This window comes from Chiloscyllium plagiosum, unplaced genomic scaffold (genome assembly GCF_037043375.1).
Source record: "Chiloscyllium plagiosum isolate Xiang-an unplaced genomic scaffold, Cpla_swu_hap1 HiC_scaffold_27, whole genome shotgun sequence".
Taxonomy (NCBI): domain Eukaryota; kingdom Metazoa; phylum Chordata; class Chondrichthyes; order Orectolobiformes; family Hemiscylliidae; genus Chiloscyllium; species Chiloscyllium plagiosum.
The window spans coordinates 17,934,879-17,946,505 of NW_028270165.1; positions in this window are offsets into that span (position 1 = coordinate 17,934,879).

Genomic DNA, 11,627 nt, shown 5'->3' on the forward strand with positions numbered 1-11,627 from the left:
TTGTTTGGAATTTCTAACCTGGACTGACAGTGATGATTTTTGTAATCTCTTTTTACAGATTATTTGAAGATCTGAAGACGGAAGTTTCAATATCAATAGCTGAAGGGCTTTGCCTGAAATATTGACTCGACTGCTCCTCGGATGCTGCCTGATCTGCTGTGATTTTCCAGCATTGCACTTTGACTCTGACTCTCCAGTATTTGCTGTCCTCAATTTCACGTCAATGTCTGACAGTCACTGAATCCATCGGGACTATAACAATTTTCGACCATGATTCTGTGAGAAGGAACCAAGCGTTTTAGTTCCTGTTTCAGTACGTTTTCAGCATCAGTGAGACTGGAAGAGAGACCCGACTGTTGCAGCACTTTGGTTGTGGAGCCAGTAAATGTTATACAGACTGGGAAGAGGAATTCACGGCAGAGAGGTACTGTACACGCGTTTGTGTGCAGGTGAAGCTTCGGTCATGGAGAAACCTAAGGAATCCCGTCCCGTGGAGAAACCGTGGAAGTGTGGCGACTGTGGGAAAGGCTTCCGTTTCCCATCTGACCTGGAGACTCATGGGCGCAGTCACACCGGGGAGAGACTGTTCTCCTGCTCTGAGTGCGGAAAGGGCTTCAGCAATTCCACCCGCCTGCTGAGCCATCAGCGGGTCCACATTAGGGAGAGACCCTTCAGCTGCCCTGAGTGCGGGAAGACCTTCAGCATTTCCTCTGTCCTGCAGAGGTACCAGCGGGTCACACAAGCGAGAGGCCATTCTCCTGCCCCGAATGCGGGAAGGCCTTCAGCTATTCCTCCGTCCTGCTGACCCACTGCCGGGTCCACATATTGGAGAAGCCCTTCAGCTGCTCCAAGTGCGGGAAGGCCTTCAACGATACCTCTGCCCTGCTGAGGCACCAGCGGGTCCACACCAGGGAGAGCCCGTTCTCCTGCCTCAAGAGGGAAGGGCTTTAACCAGGCATCCCACCTTCGGATCCATACGGGAGAGAGGCCCTTCCCCTGCCCAGAGTGCGGGCAGGCCTTCAGCAATTCCTCCCACCTGCTGAGGCAAAGGCGGGGCCATACCGGGGAGAGGCCGTTCACCTGCCCCGAGTGCAGGCGGAGGGTCTCATCATTCTGCACCTTGCAGAAGCACCAGTGGGCACACCAGTGCTCCCAACAATCTGATTCTGCTGGTGAAACTGCTGTGGGTCACTGCCAGGACTGAACCCCTGCCCATTCTGACAGTGCTTATAGCGGGAGAGTCGGTCGGATTTTTTTGTTTTATGCCGTCGTGCTCCCCCACCCCCGCAACTTTGCTTCCAGTGGGCACTGCTGCTCGTTGAGACCAGGAGCTGTTCTCTCTAGTGTTTTCTGTCCAGTTAAAAAATTATTGGTTCTGTCTGGGAACGAGCCCCAGTCTGTAAGAAATAGCTGAATACTTCAGGGTGTCCATTCACATTCAGCAGTGACTTTGAAATTAAATTTACGGTTATGTGCCTGTGAACAACTCATCATCGAAGAATTGCCCAACGGCTTGGCAATCCATTGTTGGGAATTGATTGCTTCAATTGATAATTTTAAAAATTCTCTTCCTTAACTAACCCCTTAATTTTGTGTCTATGGGATGGTGGAGGACTTGATCATAAGGCTTAAATCATCGCTATTAACTGGATTATCTTGTTTAACTTTGCCCTAGTAAATTTGCGGTATTCATAATTGTTTGTTCTTGTTTAAATTATAATTCTGGTGTGCAAGATCTGTTCATCAAGTGTGGCCCTCTTGATGAAACTGCTGTGGGTCACTCCCAGGACTGAGCCCCTGTGCATTCTGACAGTTTGTGTGCAGTGGGAGAGTCAGTGGGCTTTTTTGTTTTATGCCCTTGCCCCGCCCTGTCCCGCCGCCAACTTTGCTTCCATTGGGCGTTGCTGCTTGTTGAGCCCAGGAGCTGTTCTCTCGAGATTCTACTGTCCATTTAAAGAATTGTTGGCACTTTCTGGGAATGAGTCCCAGCCTGTATGAAATAGCTGAATACTTTGGGGTGTCTATTCACATTCAGCAGTGACTTTTAAATTGGATTTACAGTTACGTGTCTGTGAAACACTCATAGTCCAAGTATTGCACAAAGGCTTGGCAATACATTGTTGGAAACTGTTTGTTTGAATTGGTAAGTTTTTTAAAAAAATTCTTTCTTAATTTGCCGCTGAAATGTCTATTTCTGAGATGATGGGGGACTTGATCAAAGGGTTTAATTCATTGCTATTAATTAGATTATCTACTTAACTTTGGCCTAGAAAAGTTGCCGTATTTATAATTGTTGGATTTTGTTTAAATTATAATGTTGATGTGCAAGATCTGTTCTTCATCAAGTCTGGTTAGGAACAGTTGAGAAATTGAGGGACATTGCATGTTTTAATTTCACTGTGTTGTGAATCTGGTGAGAGTGACATTCATTTGTATTTGGTTGCTTACCCTTAGTTGTAATGTCTTTCACCCCAACTATTCACTATAGGAGTGAGTTCCACAGTCTCACCACACTCTGAGGTTTTTCATGAAATCTTTAGTACAGAATTGGAAGGGAAAGTGTTGACGAGGGCAGAATATAGGGTCTTAAATGCAAAAGCCAGGAAGTCATTCGACAAAGTAAAACCATGACAATGTAGGGACAAATAAGGAACTTTGACAGCAATGAAGAGGTCACACGTCAGATTTCAAGATAATGGTCGTGACAAAAAGACAAAGTACTCTGCCGATATTGGATATTGTAATTAAGCAAGTTTCGAGATGCTGCAGTTGGTTGAATATGATGACGTAAGCGATGAAATAACCAAAACCACGAATGTAATTTGATGCCGGTAACCATAAAGCAAGAGTATACTGTTGCTTGATATAGGTCAATTGCGTGCAAGTAGGCCATTCAGCCCATCGAGTCAACATTGACTGACCGTCCCACCCAAAACCAGTTCGTTACTCTATCTCTGTAACACTGCATCTCCCATGGTCAATCTACAGTCACCTGCACATCCTTTGGACTGTGGGAGGAGGCTAGAGCACCAGAGGAAACCAACGCAGACACAAGGGGAGAATGTGCAAACTCCTCACAAAGGGTGGGTTCAAACTCAGATCACTGATGCCGTGAGGCAGCAGTGCTACCCACCGTGCCACCACCACATGCTGCTTTCTAAAGAAGTGAATTTCAAAGACTTGGGAACACTAGAGAGAAAAACAAAACTCTCCTATCTTAAATGAGAGGCTAGTCTCTGGCTAGAAATGAGTGGACATTACATTTACATTCAGTCCTCTCCAGATGTTATACAGCTTCATCAGATCATCTGTTTCTTCTTAACGCAAATTGATACAAGCCCAGCCTGACATCTCCTTGTCCCCGATTATAAGTTGAGTAAATCAGCGACCCTCGACCTCACTGGCATGACACAGGATGCCCTCAATCCAAGTTGACCTTAATTGTCTAACCTCTTGACGCCCACGCCACCATGTGGTCAGCCGCAACTCAGCCCTGAACCAGAGCAGAGGAACTGAATAGACAGCAGTGAGGTGGACATTGCATTCCCGGAGAATATTGTTCAAGTGAGAAAGTTGTTCAGCTCACATTCAGATCATTGCAGGGATCATATCTCCTCTCATTTAAATATCTTAGATCCCAATAACAGTCTAGTTTTGTTGTACATTGTGTGTGTTTTACCTGATTTTCTGTTGCTGTCATTCCCATTAGGGTGTGTGAATTCAGTACCAGATAATAGGCTCAGTTCTGAATTATCCTTGAGGATTGGTGTAGAACGTACTAAGTGTCAGTCATAATGGAAGAAGCTGTACTGTTTATTTAACCCTTTGCTGTCATTGTCCAGGGACTGAATGAATGGGGAAGTGTAGAGGGAGTTTTACTCTGTATCTAACCCAATGCTGTCTCTGTCTTGACAGTGTTTGTTGGGGACAGTGTTGAGGTAGCCTCACTTTCAATTTAAGAGTAGAGGAAGCTTTATTCTGATTGTAATCCCATGCTGTCCTTTTCCTGGGAGTGTGAGATGGCATCTGTAATTGAAGTGAATGCAGACTTGCTGTGGGAGTGGACGGTACTTCTACCTGAGCACACCCATCTTTGAGATTGCTGTGCTGATCAAGACACTCTCAGACACCTTCATTCACTTTTCCAACCAACCACAGGGTGGTTAAGGATGGTATAAATGCAAGCATTGCCAGCGATGCCCACACACCATGCATGAATAAATACTTTTTGTTTAAAAGTTACATTCACGTTTCAAACCCTCTAATGTATGATTACTTACATGGAAAATTCCTGTCAGTTTGGAATATCATTTTAAAACATAGGAATGTGTCAACCATGTAGAAATATAACAAGAACAACAAATGGAGAAGTTAACAGGTAATGAGCAGGACCAGAATGCTGAGTCAGTCTGACCTCCATGGCTGAGAGAGTGCTCCCAGATGTTGAAGTTACACCAGTGCCTTTTACTCTTGCAGCTTGCCAAAAGTTTGTCCCCGATGTAAGATCATTCAATGACCCGAAGAACTAACTGTTTTTATCTCCATAGCTGCTGCCAGACTTGCTGAGTAATTCCAGCCCTTCTGTTTTATTCTTTTATCGGATTTGAGCTTCCCTAAGTCAGTGTAATGAAGAACTGCAATGCTGGAGATCTGAAACACAAAAATGCACCAATTGCTGGAGAAACTCAATAGGACTGGAAGCACAAGTGGAGAGAGAAGCAGAGTTAGCATTTCAAGTGCTGTGACCCTTCTTCACAACTGTTCTGGACGCAGGCCAGGATATTGACTCTGTTTCTTTCTCTCTCTCTCCACCGGTGTTGCCAGACTGGCTGAGTTTCTCCAGCACTTTCTGTTCTGACACTTTAACAAGGTTGATGTTTGTTATCCATCCTTAAGTGCAAGGTGTCTTGCTTATGTCAATTCAGAGGGCAATTTAAGAGTCAACCACATTGCTGTGTGTCTGGAGTCACATGTAAGCCAGACCAGGTAAGCACGGCAGTTTCCCTCCTGAAAGGACATTGGTGAACATGGGCTTTTATGACAATTGACGTCAGTGCCATCGATACCATACTGAGACTAATTTTGTGTTCCCCATTTTTGATTTGAATTATTCACATCTCACCTCTTGCTGTGGTGGGATTTGAACTCATGTTCCCTGGATTACTCATCCTGTGACATTATGTCCACACTGTTGTTTCCCATCTTTTGCTATTTTGTGTTTGCTCTTTACGTCTTTGTCCTCAGATGTTTGGGAAATTGAACCTGTTTAAAAGATTGCCCTAAACCTGCCCCTTTGACCAAGTCTTTGGTCACCTGTCCTAATCTGTGCTCCACTCTTGTGATTTTTAAAGGAATTCCCATTATGTTCACGTGAAGCACTTTGAGATAGTTCACTGTACCACAGGTATTATTTGAATGCAGCTTGTATCCCTATCTTAATATCTGAAAATAGAGGGTCATATTTTAAAAGTAGAAGACAAAAATGAGGATGATTTTTTTTCTTTCTCATGGTTGTGTGTCTTCCTCAAAAGGCAGTGAATTCAAAATCTTTAAGGCAGAGGTAGATAGGTTCTTGCTAACCAAGTGGGTGACAGATTGTCGGGGATGTGGAGGAATGTAGAGCTGAGGTTGTATTCAGATCAGCCATGATCTTATTTAATGTTGCAGCAGGCTCGTAGGGCCTAGTGGCCTACTCCCGCCCTTTGTATCAAGCAGTCTGTGTCTCCCCTCTTATAGCTATGAACTGGATAATTCCTTTCCAATATTGCGCCTTGCAGACAGTTAAGTGAACACCAGATGGTCTCCTATTGGGAGCAGGCATATTGTAGCAATTGCAATATTTCTTGTGTTAATTTTGTTGCTTCTTACTCAGTATTGCTGAGAATCATCTAAATAAAAATCAAAACACTTCTATAATTATCGCACCAATGGAAGTGTTGGTTTGGATGTAACATTATTGAATTAGCCATTCCCATCTTTTCCAGAATTCTATATTTAAAGCCCTCGAGTCTGGTTTCTACCCCTGAAACAGTTCTTATCAAGGTCATATTTGACATCCTTTGTAACGGTGACAGGGATGAACATTCCCTCGTCGACCTGCGGACAGCCTTGATCAGGGTTAATGACAGTACTGACCCTCTCCAACATCGCTGTATCCTCTGGGAGGGTCTGCTTTTAGCGTCTTCCGTTCTTATTTATTTAACCGTAGCTGCTGGTGTTGGCATCTATACTGATGACATCCAACTGTGCCTGAACACCACTTCTCTCCCGACTCCTCTGTCATTCATAATTTACCAATAATTTTATCTGAATGCCTGCCCAATTTCCAGCATTGGATAACCATAAACATTCCCTTAGTTAAATATTGTGAAGTGTGAAGCCATTGTTTTAGTCCCCAAGTTCGACCTGAGCACCCCCCGCCCCTCCCCCAACCCCAGTAACTCTGTTGACATCCTTCTTGTCACATTTAAAACGAGGATCGATAGATTCGTGATCAGTCGGGGGATGAACAGTTACAGGAAAAGGGCAGGAAAGTGGATGTGGGGAATGCCAGATCAGCCACGATCCTACTGAATGGAGGAGCAGGCTCAAGAGGCTGAATGGCGTATTGCTGTTCCTATTTCTTGTGGATCCCGAGCCCTGACCTCTGATACAGGACACTGACTTCAGTTTGTGCCATTACTGAGAGTGCTGATGTTCCCTTGTGTAATATCAACAACTTAGCAGCTGCTGAAACCTCTTGCTCCTTTGTTACCTCTGAACACAATATGCCAATGTGTTCAGGGGAGGCGATGGCCACTTTATTGTCACCAGACCATTCACCCAGGTAATGTTCACGGGACTTGGGTTCAAAACCTGCCACGGCAGATGGTGGAATCTGAATTCAATATAAATCTGGAATTAAGAGTCAAATGATGAAATCGTTGTGGTTTTTTGTAAAAACTTATCTGGTTTCCTGCTGTCCAAACCTGGTCTGATCTACATGTGATTCAGATCCACTGTCAGCTGGTTGAATCTTCACTGCACTTTCAATCAAAACCTCCAGCCGGAGGTTCACTATAACCTCCCTACTTTTATATTCCATTGAAAGGCCAATCTCCCTTTTGCCTTCCCGATTACTCACTGAACTTGGATGAAGAGTTCATGTCATCCTCACCACCTGCATTCTAATCAACTGTCTCTGCTGCAGTCCTGGCAATAGTACATTCACTTTACTTATCCAAGTAATTCATATAAATATGGTAAATAATTTTGTGCCCCAGCACTGATCCCTGTGGAACGTTGCTAGTTATAAGTTGCGATCCTGAGCATGCCCCTTATCCCTCCTGTATCATTGGTTAGCCAATCATCTATCCATGCGATCCATGTTTCCAATGTCATGTGCATATCATTGGCTCTGCCAGCAAGTCTTCCCAAACTGTCCTTGAAAAAGTGGTGGTGAGCTGCCTCTTAAATTACTTCACAAATATGATGTGGTCTATAATAAAGGTTCAGGAGCGAGTTCCAGGATTTTGATCAAAAACATCGAAGCAATGCGTATATGTCACAGTCGGAATGTGGTGTTCACACTTATCTCCTCTTGCTGGTTGAAGTGATGGAGTGGAAGTTGCTCTTGAAGAGCCGCCACTCATATAATCAAGCCAGACAGATCAATTGTGGCCAGAGACACTGCCATTTTGACTTCTCATCAATCTACATTCTTTCCATCCAAGTTTTAGTCACATCAAACTGCCTCGCAATGCTGTATGGCCACAGTAAACTATAATAACGTGAAGATCGCTGGGATGATTTTCTACATCCGACTGCAATATAATAACAAATCATTGTTTCCAGTTTTGGTGGAACAAACGACATCGTATTGGTGGATAATTACAGTTAGTGCAAACATAGCTATCCATCGATATATAGTAATTCTGATCACTTCAATGGCCAAATTTCAATTCAGAAACCAAGTGCACTCGGCTGCTTGTAACACAGACAACATGACAAAATGGCTCATAGGAGGAGAAATGGGACATTCAAGAGGAGTGTCATGTTTGCTTTTGGTCACCTCCACAATTGTTAGAAAAACAGGTTGAAAGGATTCTTAAAAGGTGGCTGAAGTAATAATGTGGCATAACACTTCAGACAGCGCAAAGTGGAAGATCACTTTGTAGTGGAAGAAAAAGACATATCTTATTTCTGAAAGAACTGGGAAACAGAAGAGGGAATGAAATCTGACTTGGGAGCTATTTCCTAATTGTTGAGAATGTTGTTTCATCACAGTCTTGGTTTAGAGCATAAGCTCTTCAACAGGAATAAAGGGTGGCCCAAGGGGGCTGAGAGGTAAATGGGAAGGAAGTGGGGCTGGATGAATGGCAGCTGGGAATGCAATAGGTAGATGGAGGTAGGGATTGATGGTAATAGGTCAGAGATGAGGGTGGAGCAAATAGGTGAGAAGCAAGGTGGACAGGTATGACAGGTCAAGAGGTTGGTGTCGAATTGGAAGGTTGGATCTGGGACAAGGTGGGGGAGAGGAAATGAGGAAACTGATGAAATCTACATTGATACCATGTGGTTGGAGGGTCCCAAGTCAGAAGGTGAGGTGTTTTTCTTACAAGAGTCGGGTAGCAAGAGTTTGGTAGTGGAGGCGGCCCAGGACTTGCATGTCCTTGGCGGAATGGGAGGGCGAGTTAAAGTGTTCAGCCACAGGGCGTCGGTCGTTTAGTTTTAGTGTCCCAGAGTTGTTCCCTGAAACGTTCCGCGAGTTGGCGTCCAGTTTCCCTAATGTGGATGAGACCATATTGCAAGCAATGGACATAATCTTATAAATAGATTGCATAAATCTTAGCCTGCCAGAGCTCTTTTCTTTAATTAAATTAAAGAAAATTTTAACTAAATTGGGTGACTGCATGAAACGGTTTGTTGGTCAGATTTGAATCATCACTCCCAAATGAGACAATGCCATGAATATCAGTGAACTGCTCTTTTTGTTAAAAACCACAAGTTCTTGATGTATTTTCACAACTTACTGGTATTCACATCTGCACATTCAATGTCAAACTCTGACATCAGAAATGAAATTACACCATTAATTTTGACTTTCAATATTCGAAGAATCAAATTAATAGCACACAGTCAATACCCAGTCTGAATAATATGAAATTAAATTTAACCAAAAAAACATAAAACCAAGCTGGGAGATAAGAAATGGGGGAAGGGCATAAAGCAAGAAATGCAGCATCATAGAAGGTGCTCCTCCAGGGAGTGTATTTTACCAACTACCGCTGCTAAATATAAACACTCTGATATGATCCTCCGGTTTTAATGTAAACCATAGCCCCATACAGTAGGAACCATTAAATGAGTTAAAAATACAAGCCTTGAGCAAATCCAGCCTCCAGCCTTACCCCCATCTTCTTGGAGCTTGGAACTTCCTCAAGCACCGGCGGGTCGTTGAACTCCTGGTCTCCAGCTGCCACTCCTCCACTGAAGAAGCTTTGGGAAGCAGATGCAAAGGCAAGATACAGAACAGAGCACCATTGTAAATGAAAGCAGCTTACGAAGACATTGGGCAATAGCATCACATGGTTTTTACCCATCGACCTCTGGGTTATGTGCCCAGCACACTCACGCAGCACTACTCTGCTTCTGGGCTCCCAGTAGCTGGATTGTGGATCAGTTTAAAGTAGGTCCTATATCTCTGACAACATCGGTACACAAGGCAGTGAAGAAAGGTTTCAGCACACTGGCCTTCATCAATTAGGGAATTGAGTATAGATGTTGGCAAGTTATGTTGTAGTTATACAGGACGTTGATGAGGTTGCACCTGGAATATTGTGATCAGTTTTGGTCCCCTTGGTGTTCTGACTTCTTCAACTCTGGGTTTGTGTTGAACTTGATGGGATACTTTGTCCAACTTAGCATGTTTAAACAGTATCGCTCAGATGATTGATTTGAAACTTTTCAGGAAGTGAGCTCAATAAGATTGAACTATTCAAAGTTACTTGGACCCTATTTTAAAATTACATCAGTACCAGTAGTCAAAGACACGTACGGCATGGAAACAGACCCTTCGGTCCAACTTGTCCATGCTGACCTGATATCCTAAATTAATCTAGTCCCATTTGACAGCACCTGACCCATATATTCTGGCAGCTCATTTCATATATGTACCACCCCCTGCATGAAGACGTTGTCCCTTTAATATATTTCGCCTCTCACCCTAAACCTATGCCCTCTAGTTCTGGACTCCCCCACCCCTGAGAAAAGACCTTGTCTATTACCCTGTCCATGCCCCTCATGATTTTGTAACCTCTATTAGGTCACTCCTCTGCCTCCGATGCTCCAGGTAAAACAGCTCCAGCCTATTCAGCCTCTCCCTGGAGCTCAAACCGTACAACCCCCAGCATCATTCCCATAAATCGTTTCTCATGGAGAAGTTAACGTTTCAGTCCTGAAGAAGGGTTAATACCCAAAACGCTGACTACTCCACATTCTGAGGCTGTATTCTCCCAACCTCCTGCTTGCAACTTCGGGTTGCAATATGTAGTGGCTCAGTGGTTACCACTGCAGCCTCACAGCGCACGGGACCCAGGTTTGATTCCAGCCTTGGATCGCTGTCTGTGAGGAGTTTGCACAATCTCCCAGTGTCTGCATGGGTTTTCTCTGGGTGATCCTGTCTTCTTACATAAACCAAAGATGTGCAGGTCATGTTGATTGGCCATGCTTAATTGCCCATAGTGTTAGGTACATTAGTTAGAGGGAAATGAGTGTGGATGGGTTACTCTTCGGAGGGTTTGTGTGGACTTGTTGGGACAAATGGCCTATTTCCTGTAGCTAATCTCATCTGCACTAATTTTGTCTCTAACGAATGGCAGAGTAGATTCGACGGGCCCAATGGCCTAACTTCTGCTCCGATGGTCTTGCGGTCTGAGGTTTATTTGGATAATTTCATTGGCAATGTGCAGTCCCTGGCTCAATGAGCAGCAGTGCCCCCGCTGGTGCTTCCGCAAGTTGCAAGCAAACATGAACCTCTTCCCACACTCGGGCCAGCTGAAGGGCCTCCCACTGCTGAAGGACACACAGGTGTTTCAGCAGGGTGGAGGAATTGCTGAAGGCCTTCCCGCACTCAGGTCAGCAGAATGGCCTCACCCCCCCCCCCCCCCCCGCCCCCGTGTGGACCAGCTGATGCTTCCGCAGTGTGGAGGAGCGGATAAAGCCCTTCCCACACTCGGGGCAGGAGAACGGCTTCTCCCCGGTGTGGACGGACTGGTGCCTCAGCAGGGCTGAGGAATTGCTGAAGGACTTCCTGCACTTAGGGCAACTGAACGACCACTCACCCATGTGGACTCACCAATGGGCCAGCAGGTCGGAGGAAAGAGCAAAGCCCTTCCTACACTCGGGGCAGAAGAACGGCCTCTCCTCAGTGTGGACCCATTGGTGTCTCAGCAGGTGGGAAGAACTGCTGAAGGCCATCTCGCACTTGGGGCCGGAGAACAACCTTCCCCGGTGTGGACCAACTGTTGCGGCAGCAAGCAGAGGAATCACTGAAGGCCTTCCCACACTCAGGACAGCAGAAGGGCCTCTTCCCCTCTGTGGACCCACTGGTGCTTCAGAACCCTTTCAAATTTCACAGTATCCTTCTG